The sequence below is a fragment of the Bombyx mandarina genome, chromosome 01 (assembly GCF_030267445.1).
Source record: "Bombyx mandarina strain Sakado chromosome 01, ASM3026744v2".
Taxonomy (NCBI): domain Eukaryota; kingdom Metazoa; phylum Arthropoda; class Insecta; order Lepidoptera; family Bombycidae; genus Bombyx; species Bombyx mandarina.
In genome coordinates, this window is record NC_143208.1 from 18478944 (window position 1) to 18502388 (window position 23445).

General features: G+C 36.1%; 1 protein-coding gene and 1 pseudogene across 6 annotated transcripts in view; both read left to right on the top strand.

The window, feature by feature from the left end:
- The window catches only part of shaker (potassium voltage-gated channel protein Shaker), a 431166-nt gene that overhangs the window by 109839 nt on the left and 297882 nt on the right, over positions 1 to 23445 (top strand). The gene's annotated exons all lie outside the window — the stretch shown is intronic.
- On the top strand, positions 11702 to 15154 carry LOC149503633 (uncharacterized; annotated as a pseudogene).

A 23445-nucleotide genomic window follows, 5' to 3' on the forward strand; every position in this document is an offset into this window, starting at 1 on the left:
TTTCCCGTGAACAATTCGTATGACGCGGGCTACACATGCGCGTTGACGCCACTGGATCTTACAAGCCTACGTAAGGCCAGTAAACAGTTATCTCTTTGTCCGAGCGCACGGTCCTAGAAGCCAACTCCGCGATCGCGCGCGCATTTCCTTCTAAGCCACTTTAGAAGGTTCCTTTTCAACCATTCCACCCAAAATAGCTTTGTCAATGAGAAAAATATTCATTTTGCTGTTACTGCTAGCTGAATTCAGCACAAGTGACTTATTTGTATCCATAATATGTTTCGTATGGGTAATTTTCTCTATGGTTCAAAAGGCCGAACTTTTGTTTCGTATGTTTGTCATGCTGGCTAGTGGTACACTCATTAATGCACTTTTTGGTAAGCATTTTCTTTTAGTTGTACAAAACAGTTTAGCATACACGTTCATCGAAATAACAAAACTAAAGTACAGTTTCATTGATTTGCACCAAAATCGATTTTAAAAGTATCCGAAAAGTATTTTTGCTTATTCGTAAGCTCACTTCAGTGTCGTGCTTAAAAACATGTTCAAATAAAAAAAAATGTATTTGTTGTTCCTAAATATAAATATTTGTTGAAAGTCATCAAACAGTTAAATTTTTATAATGAATTGTAAAAGAAAAATGTTGCCTAAAGATTAAGGGCTGATTGCATTTTATTAAAAAATAAGATTTTTAAGTTTCACAGTACACACGCCTAAACTACTAAATGACCAGGGAAATACTGACTAACTACTCCGTGTTTCTATTTCATAAATTCTATAAAAGATAATAAGAAGATTATACTTCGTTCCGTGAAAAAAATATAAGGTACTCGAAATAATTTAAGTGTCATGAAATTAGATAAGTTTCACAAGAATCACTATTAGTTCACAAGCTCTTTTTCTTTTTTAATTAAAGTTACATACTTTAGAGTAACATAGCGTTAAAATTTGCTTTGACTCTTTTATTTTTTTAAGAGAACCTAGGGTAGAGCGCTTTGTGAGGCATGCTTTAACCTCATATCTCTGGGTGGATGACTGCGTTATGATCTCTATAAGCTTTATAAATCACTTAATACTAAGTAATTCTACAGCTGCCTTCGTCTACAGCAATAAAAGTAAATCAAATTTAACTGGTAGTAAGACCACAATTAATGGTGGTAGAACCTTTTGTGAGTCCGCACAGGTAGGTACTACCACTCGGCCTATTTCTGCCGTGAAGCAGTAATGCGTTTCGGTTTGAAGGGTGAGGCAGCCGTTGTAACTATACTGAGACCTTAGGACTTATATCTCAAGGTGGCTGGCGCATTTACGCTGTAGATATCTATGGGCTCCAGTAACCGCTTAACATCAGGTCGGCTGTGAGCTCGTCCATCAATCTGGGCAATGAAAAAAACACGCTTATAAACATCACATTGAAGAGACCGTTACATAGATAGATAAAAGTGAACAATCCTATTCAATCGGCTATGGTATCAGTCGGTGAGTCTATCGGTGCCAATACAATATTATAACAATAAATAGGATATTCATTAAGCTATCATAATAATAGGAATCATGTTCTATGGTTTTTTAATATTTAATCATTTAAAAGCGCCCCGCGTTGAATCCAACACGAATGTATGTATATTATTCAGTTGACCGAGTACAGTTAGTAAAAATTAATATTAATATTTTGAAATAAAAAAATACAATATTTGTATTCTTTGTACGAGGAGCACTTCTGCTTGAGATACAGGTTTTATCAGCTAGTTCAAGCACAGATACAAATTATGATTGTGTTTCTACTTCTATGCTAACAATAAATAAAATAAAAATAAATTATTCTTATTCTTCGTGGTAGTTCACTGCTAGCGTGTAAAATGTGTGTGAACGTGAGACGGAATTGCCTTTTGAGTTTCTAGTCGGATCTTCTCAGTGGGTCGCATTTCCGATCCGGCAGTAGATTCTGCGAAGCACTGCTCTTGCTAGAGCTAGTGTTAGCAACACTTCCGATTTGAGCCCCGCGAGCTCGCCCACATGTTAGGGTGAAGCTGAAATAGCCACTCAAGGCTTCAGCATAGCTACAAAAAAAGTGAGGCGGGTGTGAGCATTTCAGTATACTCTACAGCGGTAAAAGTGGTAATTGAAAGTTGCAGAAGATATATCCGTACTTTTAACCCTATCAGTTTTATTAACAACGCATACCTACTAAAAAGTCAAACTTTAGAGTGACCGAATTTAGGGTATTTTTTAGCATTCATTATAACTAGCTACTACCAAGTTGCGAAATCTTTTTTATTTTTATTTCTTAGATGGGTCGAATGCTTACTTAATTAATGTTCACGATGAATTTCGCGATGAACGAATAACATTGTACTATAAAAAACAAACCCGCAAACATTAGAGTTTGCGTAATTACTTACACAATTGAGACAATCTTGATCATAGAAACAATTATATTTTCTATACTAATATTATAAAGAGGAAAGATTTGTTTGTTTGTTTGTTTCGAATAGGCTCCGAAACTACTGGACTGATTTGAAAAATTCTTTTTCCATTAGAAGCCGACATTGTCCCTGATGAACATAGGCTACCTTTTAAAAAAAAAAAAATTTTTTTTTTTGTTTCATGTGTGTTTTAATGTTTCCGAAGCGAAGCGAGGGCGGGTCGCTAGTATTTAATATCTTTGTTTTGAGCCTAAAGATTTTTTTAATAAATAAACAAAAATTTCGGTCTGTAAAATATTGCATAGTAATATTAGTATAATATTGTATTAAAATCGAAATATTGGATAGTACAACCATTTCAAAAGGCAGACTTACAAATATTATAACTGAGTACTCGTAATAGAGTTTGATTTAATGACACTGATATCGAATGGATGGAAAAGAAAACGCTTCCACGAACCTACAAAAAAAACTTTGAAGAAACCTGTCTACCGAGAACCTAAGTTCAAAACAATACCATAAAGGCCCTAAAGCTATGAACCGATTACGGGATTCCATATTTTATTGCGATAGACGGAAAGTTTGATTTTTAAGAACACAAACACACAACCAAGTCGTTTTGATATCATTTGTTGTTTGCTTACTATGAATAACGAATCAAACGCACCTTATATTTTTATAAAGGCATTAATCCGAACTCGGGACCCGAAATAACATCAAAGATCGCAAGAAGAGATAATACTTTTGAAAACACTAAACCGAGTTTCCGAGTGATTTGATTCGAGTAACTTCTCTGAGTAATTTATATTACTTCCGGTAAAACCTGGGTCAATTACCTTTGTTTAAAAGAAAGAAATACGAATATAATATTTTGATTAATTATTATTAGAATAGGTAGTATAGGTGGTACTAGTAGAATAGGTAGTACCACCACGTCGCCTATGTTTCTGCCGGGATGCAGTAATGTGTTCTGACTCAAGGGATGGGGCAGCCGTTCTATAGACCTTAGAACTCATGTCTCAAGAGCAGCGGCGATATTTACGTTGTTGATGACCCTGGACTCCGTTAACCATTTAACAGCTCGTGGGCTGTTAGTATCTGCTTCTCATTATCCAGCAAAAATCATATTACTTAAGCCTTTAATTTTGATTGCCGTTTAACTTAATTAATATAAACATCAAACCTATAAAACGGCCATTCTCGGCATTAACGAGACAAATGGAAGCCACATCGCCGTAAAATAGATTTCCCTTTCACAACTCATTATAAAAAGCATTCAATACAAAATTTATCGGTATACACGTCGAAGTTTGATTGATACAAGGACTGTATTTATACCTCTATGCTCTAGTTAAAGTATAATTTAAATTTGTAAAATATTATACGTTGTATTCAATAATATGCAAAAAAAATCCAATCTTTATTATTAAAATTTATCTACTTAATATTTCAAAAATCATTTGAAAATCAATAAGTGAGTTAAGTAATGAAAAATCAAATCTAAGAAATTTATTACATACCTCAAACCAGTTCGACAGCGTGTTCTAGTATTAACATCGGATATATTAAAAACAAATTACGTGTTCATTAAAGAATTAGAAGTGTATACAATTAAAATTAAACACGTATCGAAAAAAAAATTGAGTAATAATTTTCGTGAGTAATTTCATGTATAAGATGTCACAAAAAAAAAAAACATAGATATCCATTAATAATTGAAGACGGATACTGAACAGCCTATGACGGAAACTGTGCAGACATGAAAACGAACGTGGAGTCCCGGAAGCGACTTAGAACGAATCGTATTGTTTTGCGAAACCTTAAACCCCTTCTAGGTGATTAAAGCGAATATCCTTAGGACCCACTGAATTATTATGTAGCTCGCTCCCAGTTGGACTCCCAGTCGCAACCAAGCCGATATTTACAAATAAAAAAATCCTTCTCGAGCCACTTTTGAAAAGAACATGTAGCAGTTAAAAATCGCCAACCAACCAATACGGTCCAATGCTAATTGATCTCTCGAAATGCATTACATGTAGACGTAGCGGTGTCACGTAGTTTGGACGTGTTTATTTGACAACATACAAACACTGATAGAACATAAATATTCGAAACGACAGAAATATAAAAAATAAATAAAAATACGTTTTATAATTTTATTAACGATGGTTAGTACCACTTAATAGCTATATGGAGTGAATAATAAATTGATACTGATAATACTACTCGTATTTATATAATGCTGAACTAAATGTATGCGGAGCAGCTGTAGAGTACAGAAATACAACACAATATTATTTTGTATTTAAGCGGATATGTCTGGGTAGGACAATATGACTGCGATTTTTTTTTAATAGTAGAATTTCATATTCCAATTTTTAACGCTTCGATTAATTCAGTTATTGTGGTCACAGCCGTCTAATTGGCATTCATCAAAATTGAATATTAAAATAGAGCAGAATAAAGAAAAAATCTTGAAGTTTGGCAATTTATATAGCTTTGAATTTATTTTAACTATAAGAGGGCCCTCGGCATAATAGAAGAAGTTAAAGTAGAGCCAGTTGTTTATTTACGTACGCTTTTAAATTTCAATTTCAATCAATTTCAATTTCAATTATCTCGTGTACGATAACATTCCAAGCTTACGGCAAGTTCTAACCTGGAAATGCTGCATCTATTCCGATTTTTCTAATTAAATACTTACTTTAAGTAACACACATGCTCACGAATCACGTCTGTCTGTCGTATCGATATCGTGTAATAAAAATCAAATCCGTAAACAAAATTGTAAAATGTGTAATTACTAAAGGATTGACACATAGAACAAACCTCAAGGTGGATGGCGGAATTCACTTTGTAATATCTATAAGCTCCACTTAAAGCCAGCTGGTCCGAAAGCTCTTTCGGTCGTCTAGCTAGTAAAATAGAAATAAAACCAACCATTAAAATTAGATACCGTTTACTAAAAGATAAGTTCTCATATTTATCTAGGCCCTAATATATTCAAAGCTTTCATTGGCCATCGTAAATAAATATTCGTTACTGTAAAACGGAAATAAGTCTTGGGCGTCTACAGCTAAAGCAATTAACGGGAAGACAAAGCTCGTAATTGCATTTACTGTCGTGTCTACAAATCGACGTTTTTATCAGTCCGGAAATAGAAGTGAATCGGCTTCCTTCTTAGCGTTCGCTTCGGGAATGCACCTCACTTATTAAGCTGTCTTATTTTGTGTACGTCTACTGAACGTGATGGAAAATCTATTAGCAGGTAATCGCTGCCTGTAATCTCGCTTCAATATGCAAATATTTCTAGGGCACTAGGAAGCAGCTCTGATATTATTTCCTCGTTGAAAATCGTTTCCCATCGTCCCGATTAACGTAGATTATTTATTGATCTAAATAACTAACAGTCTTCGCAACTTATTTGCAATGAAATTAGATACGTATTTAGTGTGTATATCAGTGGAAGTTGGAAAGTAGCCCAGGTGATTGACAAATTAAGGAGCGGAAGGTTAGCGTGGTATGGACATGTGATGTGTAGAGAGGAGATGCATGTTTTTTTTTGTTTTTTTTTTTTTATTGCTTAGATGGGTGGACGAGCTCAGAGCCCACTTGGTGTAAAGTGGTTACTGGAGCCCATAGACGTCTATAACGTAAATGCGCCACCCACCTCGAGATATAAGTTCTAAGATCTCAGTCTAGTTACAACGGCTGCCCCATCCTTCAAACCAAAACGCATTACTGCTTCACGGCAGAAATAGGCAGGGTGGTGGTACCTACCCGTGACTAGCAGATATATGGAAATGATAGTGCAAGGTAGAGGGGGAAGAGATCGATCGAAGAAGACATGGATGGAGTGTGTAAATGATGATATGAGAGAGAGAAAAATTCGTTGCGCCGACCTCACCTAATGAGATAAGGTGGAGACAAAGATGAAGAAATACATTGTGTTCATATTGTTTATGATAGAGTGGCTTGAATACAATACGCATTCTAAGTACAAATACTGTATTAAAAAAAAACCTAAAACAAATGGTTTTAGTCAGAGAAATGATTAGTATCCTTTCTAATCAAGCGATTAGGAGCAGGGTCTTGTTCTTGTCTTCGAAGGTATCGTGATCTTGGTCATGAGTGGTCTTTGTTAATGCTGTCAACGATAAGTGTGTTCCATTGTTGACCAGTATATATGCCTATTTCCATATTACTCTTTACTACCGCGACTGGAAAAGCAATCATACAACACATTAAAATTTTCAACCTTATTTTTTATAGTGTATGACATAATTTACGTTGCAGTATCAACGCGCTCCGGTAATAAAATGATACCAGGAAGCTCGTTATCAGAAGAATTAAAAAGAGGCAAGGTTTCCTTTCTTCGAAACATCAGCGACGTTTTACCGAACTGTGCTTTAAAATATAATTAATACATTTTACAGATTTGATCAATCGATTCAGCTTACAGCTACCGAAGCCGTAGCGGTTTCATTATACGGGTTCATATTATCGGGTTCATGTTGCGGGTTCATATTGTACGAAATTTCGAAATTATTTTTTTTCCTACCTAAGCTGATAGCCTTGAGATGCTTCAGCGTAACTTTAACTAGTATGTGAGCTCACGGGGCTCAAACCTGACGACGTTGGGAACATGAATCCTAGCAAGAGCAGTGCTTCACAGAATCTACCATCGAATCAGAAACGCAAACCACTGAGAAGATCCGGCGAGAAACTCAGTGGGCTGTGTTTGTGGGTTAATTTACTCGTCGAGCGCTTCGTCGCAAGCGACGGGTTCGACGAGAACGATGACTGGGGAAATTTTCATTTATAGACTACACTATGAAACATAATTAATTTGGTTTCGGCGCACTCTCTCTCCCTCTCCTCTTCTCTCTGGTTTAATGGACGCTAGTTTCTTTGACGCTGTCCTATCGTTGCTAATAAGTAATTGAATAACAATATTAATTTACTGTGGCTTGCAAGCATCGTTGGTTCATCAAATCTAATTAGACAGTCTTCCTGTGACCGCGGTCGAAACAATCATAAATGAGGATACGGACATTTCCTAATAGAAAATTCAGTTTGCCATCAGCGATTCAAAATTTGTATTGAAATATTTTAATGGATGGGAATTTCTATAGTGGGTCTCGTTAAAGACTAAAATAAGTAGAAAAAGGACGGTAACTTTTTCTAAGTATTATATCAGCTTAGTACGATAGCTAAGCGGGGCTAAGCCGCGCCGACAGAAGATGGAACGTATTATTGAGAGTCAGACTATGCAACCAGATTGGTTCTGAGTACATCCTTTTTGAGCAACGTAAAAAATGTTAGGAAGCAATGGGTCGCGGTTGAAAGCAATTCAATTTCAGATGGAAGTTCCACTACGGGGATCGAGAATAGTGAACGACTTAAATGGTCTAATCACAGAATAAGTTTGAAATTGGATCACTACTAAGATATGCTTAAAGACAACAGCTATGTGTCTATATTTGCATGCAAAAAAAACACGTCAAATGAATATGATATTCATGCATACAGTGCCATTATACCTGACAGTCATTATTGAAATAGTAAAGGTAGTGGTAGACTGACATAGTCGACTCAACTAGACATTCAGCACCTTTGTACTATCATAAAAGCCAAGAGCTTGTAATATTTTTAGATAGTGAGTTTCAAATAATAAAATGAGCATTAGAAAACGTTTCCGCCATTGTCATCGGCAATTTCACTAAAACACCTCTCTATTTTTAAAATTGGAAAATGCTCAATACTAGGTTCTACCTTTTTACCTCCGCAGAAAATCTAGGAAGGCTTTGTTAGAAGTTGCGACAAGCGTACATTTTTCTTGGTCTCTCCTTTTTATTATTCTATTATAAACAAGACCGGGTTCTTGTCAGTCCATTATAACGGAACGGCTTCGATTTCATAATTAAAAAACTCATTCAAATCTTTATTTTGTTTTCTGTCTGTTGTCCCTGATTCTCTCATTTTTAATCTTCTTAGACATTATAATAACATCTTCGGAGACTTTTTGGCGGGAACGCGAGGAGTAAAGTTGTTTAATTTGTTTTATTTTGTCTATTTAGTGTTTCTTCGAGTTTAAATGTGTAATGATGGTGGTTTATTAACTGTTTAATATCTGTGAAAGTGCACAAATGTGGGAAAATGAAACAAAGCCGCTGGACGTAACTTCTCGGGATCCTCCAAAAAGTCCACTGAAAAATCTTAGTAAATGACCACCATTTTACTGAAATTATATTTCATCCCATTTAATTTCATCCCAGTTGATTAATGTCTCAAATTAATCATCTTCATTTCATTTCACTCCATAATATCATTTTTCATTAAAATATGAATATTAATTAAAATAAGACATGACTTAAAGGTCTCAGCTACCAGGTCATAAAACCCCTTAAAAATAAAACCATCTTCGGAAATTTGTTTCAAATGACTTAGTACATATGCCTTTGTCGCGTTAATGAAGGCTGGTTCCTTAACTGGAATTCGGGCATTTTTAGGCGCTCGTCCTCTCAAAGCCAATTGGCCCGCGAGCCTGACAGTTCTGGGAAATAAACAAATAGTTCGAATCAATAGAGGTTAGACTGTTTTCATTAAGAGCCATAAATGCTAGACCATCAGAAGTTTCACACGCCTTCAACGACATAGCTACAAGTTGATATTAGTCAAGTTACATAGTTATTAATTTAATTTCGTACTAAGTGCTTTTCGTAATTCTACTTGCATTGGAACTATACATAAGCTTATGTTATTTGTAGCACTTCTGTACAACGTAAATGTGCCACCCACCTCGAGATATAAGTTCTAAGGTCTCAGTATAGTTACAACGACTACCCCACCCTTCGAACCGAAACGCATTACTGCTTCACGGCGGAAATAGGCGGGGTGGTAGTACTTACCCGTGCGGACTCCCAAGAGGTCCTACCACCAGTGATTACGCAAATTATAATTTTGCGGGTTTGCTTTTTATTACACGATTTTATTCCTTCACCGTGGAAGTCAATCGTGAACATTTGTTGAGTACGTATTTCATTAGAAAAATTGGTACCCGCCTGCGGGATTCGAACACCGGTCCATCACTAGATACGAATGCACCGGACGTCTTATCCCTTAGGCCACGACGACTTACTACTAATCTAAAATTAATTTTAGATCTAACCTAAACTTAAACATAATTTGTGGATTATTCAGTTTCCGTTACATAGACACTAGTGTTCTATATTTGTATATTAATACGTGATGCAAAAACTTTGCAACCCTTTATACGAAAATTGCGCGGACGGAGGAATATTAAATTTCCCACACTTTTTTTTATTTTTATTGCTTAGATGTGTGGACGAGCTCACGTGTTATGTGGTTACTGGAGCCCATAGACATCTACAACGTAAATGTGCCACCCATCTTGAGATATAAGTTCTAAGGTCCCAGTATAGTTACAACGGCTGCCCCACCCTTCAAACCGAAACGCATTACGCATTGGTGGTGGTACCTACCCGTTCGGACTAACAAGAGGTCCTACCACCAGTAAATATATGTATATATTTAAACGTATATAAGTATGTATGTCAGGCTCTGGTCCCCACAGCACAGGGAATCTTAATTTAGGAGCGCATGACAGCGCGTGATTTGTTCCCAGTTATTTATTTTTTATTGTTATGAAGTCTAATAAAACGCGTTTAATATTGTTGCCCCGGTAAGAGTAACGCCATCTATCGCCGAATATTCGAACGAATATCGAAGGATCTAATAGCACCTATAACGCTCGAGAAGTACAACGTCATCATATGCGGAAACACAATAATCGAAATGTATGGAATATTCTCGATAATTCTAGGGATGTGGTATCGGCTATAAAAGCGATGCAAAGATGGTCCGCAGTCAATCAGTTAACGGAACTACTCGAACCGAAACAACGAACGGATCACCTGAGGCGAAGCGGAAGAAGCTAATTGAGAGTTTTAAATTGTTGTTGAGTGTTTTAAGTGTTGAATACAGTTTTTAATTTGTACTTTGTTAGATTTTATTTATTTATCCCGAACCCCAGCGCGTAATAATATGATAAAAAGTTGTTATTGCGCATAAACGTTCCACCTTCTTTGAGCAAGCAAGCATCTTCGGAAAATTCTTCGTTTTGTTTGCCTTATTCTAGAGTGCCGTTCACTTCGCCTCTTAGGTGCATTGTGACCTACTTTAAAATAAATTTGTTGTGAAATAAACGACGAAGACTTCCTGACCTATCTTTCAGGGACATACCAAGTGGATCGGATGGTCATATTAAAAATATGAATGCATATACGATAAACACTCTTAGGGCGGTGCGGAATCAATATTTATTTTGATATTTAGATTTGAATGAGGCTGAAAAACGCTTATCGGAAGATTATCATTATCTATGCATATAAATAAAATTTTTACAATTTTTGTCTGTCTGTCTGACTGTTTGTTCCGGCTGATCACTGGAACAGCTAAATCGATTTTAACGGGACTTTCACTGATAGGTAGCTGATGATATAAGGAGTAACTTAGGTTTTTTTTTTAAACTAGCTTCGCCTCGCGCCGTCACCCGCGGCACGACAATAGTCACGAGTAACATCGCGGGACTCAGCTAGTTATACATAATACCTTAAGCTACAAAGAACCAGACGATCCCCGAAATCAGGACATTTTATTTATGATCTTAGATAGATGGATGAGCTCACGACTCACCCGGTGTTAAGTGGTTACCAGAGCCCATAGACATCTATAACGTAAATGCCGCCACCTGCCTTGAGATATTAGTTTTAAGTTCTCAGTTTTAACAGTACAACGGCTGCCCCACCCTTCAAACCGAAAAGCCTTACTGCTTCACGGCAGAAAGAGGCAGGGTGGGAGTAACTACCCGCACTCACAAGAGGTCCTACCACCAGTAAAAAGAAAGAACGAATTCCATTTTTCTTTACATTTAGCAGTGGTCATCCAGTCTTTTGCTGCTTTGGACATGATCTCGTATGCATACTGAATTAGTCGTTCTCCTCTCTTGCTTTTGTTTCCAAAACGTTCCCGCCCGCTATTCTGCTATCATAGCTTTTTTTTTTTAAATCGACCATTATTTTTATATACTGTGTAGAGATCAAAATATCATGAGGCTCTTCTATTGCCAATAGTTGCATTTAAAATAACAAACACTTCGTTCTCTTTAATTATTTTAGAAATTCATATAGTTTGCGTGGCCGCATTGATAGTAGGGGAGTTTGAATAAATGAAAACATACCCTGTTACAAAAAATGTATTATGAGGTTCAAATTTTACATTTTGGTATAAACACATCGGTAGCGAGTAAGTATTTGTTAGTGTAGCGAATGAGTAAAATATCTGATATCATACTTACGGATTTCACGGCCGTCTGGTGTAGTAAGTAGTAAGTGACATGGTCACTACACAAGGGGGTCGCGGGTTCGAGTCCCGCCAAGGGAAGATATTTGTATGATAAATATAAATGTCTTTTCCAGGGTTATGGATGTATATTAAATATATGTATGTGTATAATAAAAATCTTACATTTATTTCCGTTATCTGGTACCTGCAACACAAGTTCTTTACGAACTTATCACGGGACCAGTTAACGCTGCGTGATTGTTAGTAAATATTTATTTATTATTTATATTTATACTACTAATATTATAAAGAGGAAAGATTTGTTTGTTTGTTTGTTTCGAATAGGCTCCGAAACTACTGAACCGATTTGAAAAAATATTTTTCCATTAGAAGCCGACATTGTCCCTGATGAACATAGGCTACTTTTTTTATTTTATTTTTTTTGGTTTCATGTGTGTTTTAATGTTTCCGAAGCGAAGCGAGGGCGGGTCGCTAGTTTATATGCACTAAAGCTAGTTATGCCTTGAAGCTTACTCGTGTACTCCTTGGTTTAGACGCTAAACTAATGAAAACTGACTGGGTGCCGCTGCGTCGTCACTGAATCTTCGTTCCACTGAATCTTGTTTACTAACTAAGCTCTCAAACATAACTTTATGAAAACACAGTTACAAGCGTGCGCCATGAATAAATTTTGCGGTATACGTTTAACTAATCAACGATTACAATTCTGTATTTTATGATGGGATTTAAATTAATTTAAATTTAAGAGCTGATCAAAAATTTCATTATCGGAATAATAGGTAATCTTCCTATAATATTTTCTTTTAAACGTTCGAATGTTCAGATAATGTAAGATTTTGGATCTTCTGTTAGAAAATATTCTAATTGCTTACAACCGGATAGACAAAGGATTTTGGACATAGAGCATAGGGATTCAGGGTATGATTTTGGGTGCGACATCGCAAGCTAAGGACAAAAGTGTGACAATACATACCACAACAGCTTGCTTTATAGCCGACGGCCTATTGCGAGTAAAATCCAAAATAGTTACATAAATAAAACGAATTCAGTTGCATCTTAGTTAAAAAATACCACCACAAATCCTTTTTTATTATTGCTTATATGGGTGAACGAGCTCACAGCCCACCTGGTGTTAAGTGGTTACTGGAGCCCATAGGCATCTACAACGTAAATGCGTCACCCACCTTGAGGTATAAGTTCTAAGGTCTCAGTATAGTTAAAACGACTGCCCCGCCCTTCAAACTGAAACGCATTACTGCTTCACGGCAGAAATGGGCAGGGTGGTAGTACCTACCCGAGCGGAGTCACAAGAGGTCCTACCACCAGTAAAAAACTGGATGACCACTGCTAAATGTAAAGAAAAATGGAATTTTTTGGAAGAGGTTTTTACTCTGAGGAGTTCACATTAGAAGGATATTAAATTGCATGAGTTGTAGATTTATTGTGGTTACTTAGTAATATAATTATTAAATACTGAATTAATTATTAAGCTCTTTAATTATTTTGGAATCAAATAAAGCTATTTTATTATTATTATTGTCATTTTTTGTCCATGTTGTTAACATTGATCACGTTGCATCAAATCGAGATGTAAGCTCCGAGATCTTCTCACCACACTTCACATCAGTAATTACGCAAATTATAATTTTGCGGGTTTGAATTCGAACACCGGTGCATCGCTAGATACGAGTGCACCGGACGTCTCTTCTTTTAGGCCACGACGACTTCAAATAACTTCGACTTCTTACGGCAATAATGCACTTAATTCTCGTCGAACGATATTTCTTCCGGCCTTAATATCCAAGACCGCCCAACTGACTTTAGACATCGGATAGAGCCTTCAATTTTACATGCATCAATCAATGTTCGTGGTCGATCGAATATTTATTTCGGTATTATGTAAATTTAAAATTGAATTTTCAATAAAGCCATATTGGCTGTAAGTTTATACTTGTTTTGTGTATTTCTCGTTAATCTTCAACGAATCATATCGTAAGGCTAAAAATAAATTTGTATTACATATACGATAGTAGAGTAATTTGTTGGGCGTATATATAGTTCCGGAGTGCAAATAAATGAAAATCGCGTAAGTTATTCCTTTTTTGGAAAAACATAACTTCTTTCCTGAATGAGTCTGCAATTTCGCCTGTCATAGAAAATAAACTGCGAAACAGCGCCATCTATTAGGAAAAAGGCAAATTACATTCGATTTACACACAAAAAAATTATATCTAGAAGAGAGTGAGACATCCTATCATAATTTGGAGAAAAATATGTTGCAATTCATAAGTGAAAAATTGTCCTTAAAATTGGATTGTAGAGATATTCAGGAAATAAGGAGAGTGGGAAAAAATGTGATAAACCGCGACCAATAATTTTAACCTTTTCTAGCCTTGGTTCAAAGGTCAGCATTCTCAAGCAAAGAAGATTATTAATAGATACCCAATACTACTTGAACGAAGATTACCCTAAATACATATTAGAAAAAAGGAAAGAACTACAGGAAGAAGCAAATAGAGAGCGCGAGAAAGGAAATAAAGTCAGGATAAAATACGATAAACTTGTTTTATTAAAATCAAACAACAAAAGAACACTGATGACTTCACCAGAGTCAGATCCCAATTCTCAAGCACTAGTTCGTAAAAGTACAACAAGACCCACTAAGAAAAGCAAAATAAAACAAGCAAACCCATCTATACCTAGATCAAACAGTGTCTCAGAAGGAGTTCTAAAACCTAGTATTCTAAGCTATTTTAGTAAGCAATAACGTCAACACACCACATAACCAAACCAACGACAATACAACCAATAACTGACATTCATAGCAACCAACTGCTCCCTCCCTCAACGATGCAACATTCAATTAATTTCAACGAAGCAACAAAAACCATCTTCCAATCCGGCTGGTCACCGTGGAAGATCAAGACCATAACCCTCTAACGAAGATATCTCAAACTTCTTCAATAATAAGAAAATGGAACACAAACCCAAGAAATATTTCACTCAACTAAAGAGAAGAAAGATCAGCTTTACATAGTAACTTACAACGTCAGAACTTGATAATAAAACAGCTGTTATTCTTTAGAGGAGGCCTTCACCTTCACTTGAGGAGGGGTCCATGCAAACAAACTTCTATATACTTTTTAAAAACGTTGTCTAGATTTATACTTTTGTAAGGAAACGGAAGGGAGAGAGAAGGGAAGCAAATTAAGTGAAACACATGTAATAACATCAGTACTTTTTTTCTTCTTCTCTTTTCTTCTTTATATTTTTTTTTATATTATATTTAAAATATGTATGCAACCTACTATTTGTATGGAATAAAAGGCTTATTATTATTATTATTATTATATATAGCGAGACAGCATGGGCGAGAACCACCAGCCTGCCTATTCTTGAAACAGCAGTCTTGAGTTTCGGTTTTAAAGGTAGATCTCTGGGTAATCAGAGGCTTGGCCTATGACCCTGACATTGATAGTATCCGTGGGCGTCAGTAATCATTTACCATCCTGCTCATACTCGCAACCTATTCGACGGATCTTCTCAGTAGGTTGCAATTTCGATCCGGTAGGTTCAGCGAAGCACTGCTTCTTGCTAGGGCCAATGTTGGGCAACTCTCCTATGTTGTGCCTGCGAGCTCACCTACCCGTACGAGAGTAGCTGAAACAGCCCCGGCTACTGGTGGCAGGACCTCTTGTGAGTAGGCACGGGTAGGTACCACCATCACCTCGCCTATTGCTGCCGTGAAGCAGTAATGCGTTTCGATTTGAAGGGTGAGCCACTTTAACTTTACTGAGACCTTAGAACTCATATCTCAAGATGGGTGGCGGCATTTACGTTGTAGATGTCCATGGGGTCCAGTAACCACATCCCCATAGGCTACCAGCGAATAGGTTGGAGAACAAAATTACAATCCCGTGAGTCGTAAATTCTTTTAAATAAGTTCAAAATAAAAAAAGGATACTTATTACATTTCAATTGTGACTTCCTTTTGTGTCTCAATGATGGCTGTCACTTTGCCATGTCTATCGGTTTCGATAGCCACATGATATCAAATGGATCGTGATGCTATTTCCGTACTATGAAACAAACAGAAGCCCATAAGAATCTAGATAATTAATTGGATAAAAATCTACTCGCCCTAGGATCCTGTCTACATAATTCTATTCATGACGCTCTGAGCAGTGGAGTATTTCTCGAAGCAACTTGAAACTGTGTTCTGACTTCGTTATCTGCAGTCAGGCGTAGACGCAAATTGAATCAGTAACATAATAATATGTTGCAGAATGGAAATACGAAAGTCGCATGCAGGTGAGCGGTATTAGGTTGACAAAGTAGTATCGATTTATTTGGAAAAGATTTTCCAAGTTGCAAATGTAACAGACGGTTCTGTGTATTTTAATGGTCCATTTAGATTCGGCTCTATTAAGAAAATATACTATCACCTGAAATAGAAATCACAATAAGTGAAGGTAGTTTGACATTCATTCCAACGAATCGATTGGAATATCAGGGTCTCCGTAGAGACTTCGGTTCCACCACCTCCTGATCATTTCTACTGCGAAGCAGCCATGATGAACGATTCTAACGAAACAAAACACTTGAGTATTTAGCCTCATGTCTCAAGGTGGGTGGTAGATTTCATAATTCTTGATTGCATTTATTTTATGGCATCGTGTAAGGAATTACCAGCAGCCCTATAAGTAAAAGTGGCAGTTTCTAGAGACGCTTCGATTTTACTCATTTAAGGACTTGCATGTATTTTCACAACACAAAGTTTACATACCAATAACGTTATTCTCCGCACGGGTGGGTACCATCACCCTGCCTATTTCTTCCGTGAAGCAGTAATGCATTTCGGTTTGAAGAGTGTGGCAGCTGTTGTAACTACACTTGAGACCTTAGAACTTATATTATCTCAAGGTGGGTGGCGCATTTACGTTGTAAATATCTATAGGCTCCAGTATCCACATAACACCAGGTGGGCTGTGAGCTCGCCCACACATTTAAACAATAAATAAAAAATAAAGGCATGGGCAAAAAAAAGATAAGTGTTCTCTCACTTCACTGTACCTTAAATGTAAGCATTGACAAACAAATCCGCATCTCACAAATTTACGAACAATGGGCACATGGAACAACATTACAATTCACTCGATTCATTATCAAAAATGCAACACCTAAACGAGCAGGTTAAAGACTTGGATGTAAACCGCTCGGAACATTTCGGTTGAAATTTTAATGTCATGTTATTGGATTCCTACATCGGCGAAAAGTCTTTTTTTTCGCGGTGCGTATTCATGAGCAACACAGGAGAGAAAAAAAAACATTGTTTCTTTAAATTCGTCATGTTCTGATAAGCTTTTGTGTTTTTGTGACAGTAGTAGTGATGTACAAGTTTCTATTCTTATTTTTCTATAAAAACTTCATTTTTTTCCATCTTTCTATAATTTAAAATAAATTATATTTGAAAATAAGTCTATTTATATTTTGTTTTATATCTTCATTTTTATCTTGATCATTCTGTATGTCTTCTAATTTAACAAAATTGTTATGCTATACAGATAAACACCGCCTCCTGAGTAAAGTCGCTAGTTCAGTGCTCCGTTTGCAATGGAATAACAATAAATTAACAATATAATAAAATAGAAAAAATATTACAACCGACGATTGCAACGGATTAACTTTGAATGCAATAGGAATTCAAAGATTTATTTGGGTAACGATCTAACGTTGTGAGATCATCCACTCGTGAAATAACAACAAACATGACTTCATTGAAGAAAAAAAAGTCGCGGTCGTTGTGACGGAGGGTAAAACATTTTTTTTTTTTTTTTTTAACGCTACAACGCTTACGCTTCTCGTACATGACTCTCTTTTTTCTGTATACTATAATATGTTATTGTAACTCTTTTAATTTGTATAAAGGTGCATTATTAATATTAAACTCAATAATACAGACTAATTTGATTTCTACCCTTTTCGAACATTTGTTTGTATCATTTGTTCATTCGATATTAAAAAAATATATTTTGGGTCCATTGCTGCGTTTATTAACTATGAATGAATAACAATAGCACAATTACGGTATAAGCCTTACACGTAACTGCAAACAATCATAGATATTCAATTATATTTCAATTCGCTGCTTAAACAGATTCATGAAACCGTTCTCGAAGATGAAGCCGCCACTGAACTGGAAATAACATTATTCTACGTCAAAGATTATTTTCAATGATTACCCTTGTGATAGAGCGGTCGTGATCGTCGTGTAGTGTTTGAAGAGGCAAACTTGACGCGTTTCACGATATCTCTCCATCTCTCCCACGTCAAAAATACTTTTCTTTTTTATGGATTCATCTTTGGTTAACACAAAGGAAAAACGGCTTGTGTGTCAGTTCTGAATTGTATTGCATTGGGCAAAGCAGAGAACATTAGTAACAAACGCCTATCAGCACGCCTAGTAAAATCGACTCAAATACCGTAACAATAAAGGCCATATAACCCCCTCTCCTAGCACTACTCCATATGTATCGACTGCCTTGTATGTGCGTATACCATTCAGCCTTATACTCCGTAAACATTTTTATTCGAATCCAGTAGACTTAACCACATGCCGGGCAGACTGTGACTTCCAATTTTTTTTAGTTGTCGAATCACCAATTGTTGTACGTAAAATGGACTAAATCTCGTTGTTTTTGGGAACGATTTTACACGCTCTAGGTATTTCCATGCCCATAAATAATAAAATACAATTTTGACAAAAATAAAATAGGTCTCTACTAGCGCATATGGTCACGGCTCCGCTTCCGCGCGATTGTCGAGGCCTGCAGACATCACAATCGCTCAACGCTGGCACCATAGTCAACTCTCGTGAGCGCGGGCGGGCGCGATACTCCGCTTCATCATAACTCACAGTTATTTAGTGATAACTGAGCTTTAGTTCACATAAACAATTATATAAAAATGAAACACTTGTTCGAAAATGAAAACGAAATAATAACCTACACGTAATAATGTATGTCTTACAGTTTATTTACGTAAACTGTAGATTTGACTGAACTAAAACCGTAGACTGTAAGATTTTATTTTCATATATCACTTAGCTCTTGTTTCATATTCATTTCCGAGTGTTTCTTCTAGATATGATACTGAGGGAGTTCATATAGAGTCTCTTCTTTATTTCGCCGGAAGGTCGTGTTTTATGTAATTAACACCACAGCTGGAACAATATAAATTTTATTGTTGTAGCGGCATAAACAATTCTAAGTAATTATATTATATTAGTTAATTATATTAATTATTTTTACGTTTTAAATTTTCGGCGGTAAAAAGGCCCCGTGTCACAGACTATATTCATTTTCCCACCTCTCGTGCTTTCCGGCTTACGCATCATAAAAATTTGCATTCATAAACGCCACAATACTATCTATGAATGACTCTAAATATGACGAAAAGACCTTTTTTTTCCACATGTCATCATTTTCTCTTCAAGTTGAAATATCTTCTATACTTTCATAACACACTTTCCTGATATACCTTGTTTTTTTAAAAAAATTCACTATAACAAGTAACCCAAAAAATGTAGCCTAAATATATGTATACAGCATAACTATCAGCATCCCAAATCAGTAGATCTGCTATTCTGCACGAATTACCAACATTGTTACTTGATTTCTAAATATCTGTGATTTTTTAAGAACGTTCTCGGACATGTAAAAATATAGCACAAATCGACACATATATAGTCGACATTATTATCTCCAGCAATAAATTGAACGTGTATTTCACCAGAATTTACGACAAAACTAGTTTCACCAGTAATGCTTTATGTGCTGGCGTCCTTTCATTGGTGATGCAATTATGCGCTTCAGTTTGAAGAGTGGATTGCTGTAGCTAATCCGATTGCGACTGACCATATCCACTTTGAGATTAAAATAGGTTTTAATAAAAGACGGTTTTATAAAAGATTCGTATTCAATTAGTTTAATAATATATCAATACTCTTAACATTGTAGGGCCGGCAAATTTGCCGACATCGATAAATTAAATAAAAAAATAACTTATGCTCGAAATAAAACATGTCCAACTCTTTGAAATGACTGCAGTTTTTTCGATCACTTTTAGCAGAAGATTTTAATTTTAGAGGATTATATCCAGTCACCCTCGATTTTAGTCATGCAATTTTGTCAGCTTAATGATGTAATCGTTTCAAAGCCTTCGAAAAATATTGATTGAAAAATAACATAGTATGTACAAAAAATCAAAATTTGCGTCTAGATTACCGTGCGTCACTTGTTACCAGTTATTTATGTAATAAAAAACTATATTTTTTTAACAGCGCATCAGAGCTAAAACTAAATGAAACTTTAATCTTTCTTATTGCATTTTTAAGAAACTGTTTCACTCTTCATATCTTAAGAAACTACTAAACGAACTATAGACTTCATATGTGAACTTATCTTTTATTAGTGAGGTAGTCTAAGAAATTCAATAAATATTATTTGTACAATTGACCTTATTTCAAACATATGCGCGTTGTTTAACCGAATAAGTACAGTTGCCATTAGTGTTACATGTGTGTGTACAACATATTACTCGTATTGTTACGCGCTGCGGTTCGGGGTAATAAAAATTCTACCAAAGTACAAATGACCACTGTATTAACACTTAGAACGCTCACACAACACTTTAAAATTCTTAATTCACTTCTTCCGCTTCGCTTCAGGCGATCCGTTCGCTGTTTCGCTTCGAGTAGTTCCAATTACTAACTAACTTCGTGCCATCTCTGCGTCGCTTTTATAGTCGATATGACATCCCTAGTTTTATCGAGAACATTCTAGGCAAGTCGAGTAGCTTCGATGTGTGTTTCTGCTATCTGACAGTAGATGGCGTTGTACTTCTCTATTTTACTAGTACCTTTGATATTCGAAGATAGATGGCGTTACTCTTACTGGCGTAACAGTACGATAAGTGTAGCCCGAGTTTTTCAAGAAATCGGCATATCTGATTAATTTAGCAATTCACTTATACCTACAACGACAAACTACGGAATTTCCCCGGCCGCTACGAGAAATGCATCCGACATTCCTTTCCCGAAGATAAACAAAAAAAATCCAAGACGAAGACGACAGTACACATTAATTTTCTTTATAGTCTTTTTGTTTGTTTCGTAAACAAGCTTGGTGCAAGGCACCGCCTCTTCTATACTCTGATCACGAAATCGTCAATTTTTATTACACGCTTCGTCTACACAATGAATACGTTTATTTCGTTCGACTCGGAAGGCCTACGCGGCGCAACGTGCTCTTTTGTTAAAATATTCGAATCATTATTTGCTGTATATGAATGCGTTTCACTTGTGATATCTCTTTTGTTTTAATATCCTACGTATAAAATACAGTTAAATTATGTTTTATAAATGAGTGAACTATTTCGTGGAGATGCTTAAGGCTGTGAATGTAATATGGAGTTTTTTTTATTTTGAGTGAAGGCTAAATTAGGTGAGCTTTAAGATTTTTTTTTACATTTATAAAAGTTGATTTTATTCGGAATTCTACTTTAAGCCTCATCAGAAGAGAGACAGGTCATAGCGCTTAGGAAGCACCTTTGTGGGAAAGTCATTAAATATAAAGCCAATGATGTTTCTATTTATCCTATACTTACGTAATAACTCCATCGCGAATATAAATATAACTATGAAAGTGCGGAAAAAAAATCGGGTGTGGTGTGTCTTGTAGCAATTAAAGTAATAAAAATCTACCATGGTTGCTTCCACTGTTCCGCGGGGACAATTTACTTGTTTCTCAAAATCAGAAGTGTGCGACAATATTGAAATGAATATTTCGAATCATAATATCGTGCAATAAAAATCAAACCCGCAAAATTATAATTTGCGTAATTACTGGTGGTAGGACCTCTTGTGAGTCCACACGGGTAGGTAGCACCGCCCCGCCTATTTCTGCCGTGAAGCAGTAATGCGTTTCGGTTTGAAGGGTGGGGCAGCCGTTGTGACTATACTGAGACCTTAGAACCATATCTCAAGGTGTGTGGCGCATTTAAGTTGTAGATGTCTATGGGCTCCAGTAAAATATTAACACCAGGTGGGCTGTGAGCTCGTCCACACATCTGTTTTATGCGGAAACATGTAGAGATTTTTCTCTTCGCTACTTCTAAGACTATATTAAATATACTATATTAAACCAACACTTCAAATAAATGAAATATAAAATAGTTTTTTTTTTTTTTTTTTATTGCCCTTGTAGGCAGACGAGCATACGGCCCACCTGATGGTGAGTGGTTACCGTCGCCCATGGACTTCAGCAATGCCAGGGGCAGAGCCAAGCCGCTGCCTACCGATTAAGTTATATAATTATTTACAAAATTCTACCTCCTTCGCTATAAAATGTTTAATTTCACTTCATTACACATACAACTATTGCTGCCACTTCATTATTAAGCCTCTATGAATGTTGGCTTTGTTGTGATAGCGCGACCTGGTGTTTAGTCGAACTAAATGGTAAGTTCGGGCAGACGCGAATTCCTATCGCGGTTCTGTCGCTAATCCGGTGCAGTTCAAAGGGCTTTGTCGCAACGAAGTTCGTCTGCGCAACTTCACTTTGAAACTTCGAACGCATAGCTCGATGTTTGATTTAAATTAACTCAAATTATTTGAGTTCAAACATATTTATTGATTACTAGCTGAACCGGGCAGATTTCGTAGTGCCTTAATCGATAAATAAAAGACCTAAACTTTTGTATAAAATAAACTTAAAACAAACAAAAGGAATCCGTTCGATGGGGGACACATCAGGAAAAACAAAGTTGCTATTTTTGTTTAATTTGCGGTAGGCAGCGGCTTGCGATACCTTCAATTTTCATTAATTTGACATTTTCGTGGTCAAGTAACTTTTAGGTCTCCTGTAAATTATTCAAACGATGAATATCTATTATGCTACAAACTACGTAACAAATTGTATTACAGTGAAATCGCTACCTTCATTTGATTTCATGCGATTAATCCACGAATGACAATGAAATTTGATTATGTGCAATTGCGTAAAAGAACTCAATATTTAACTGGCACAAATATAATGAATAACGTATTTCATTTTAAATTTGCTCGGTTTTTTTTTTATAACGCCATCTTGTTGTGTCTTTAAAGCGGTTAGTTGTCCTCAATTAAGAAAAATAGTATTATTATTCGCCAATAGATGTCGGGAAGATTTCATTATTGAAAACACGAATAAAACAACATTTTCTGAAAATAAATCGTAGCTAGATCGATTTATCGCCCCCGAAATCCCCTGTGGTTGCGCTATGCGGTTGGCAGACCAAATTGTAACGGTCACCTAATACAAAAATGAGTGGACTGTAGTTGCGTTGTTCAACTATGACACTTTCTCGGGTCGTGGCGGGAAGAAACAAAGGAACACAACCCGAGGGAAATTGTGAAGGAAAACGCCGTACCTGGAGAGGATGGAGTCGTCCGAATCACGGCTGCTAAAAGTGTTTGAAGCCAGTTGGTGTATCTTCTTCTTGCACGACACTGTGATACACTGACACTAATATTGTATAAAAATAAAGTCTTAGGCCATTTCAATAATTACATCACAAAATACTGCTTTCTGTA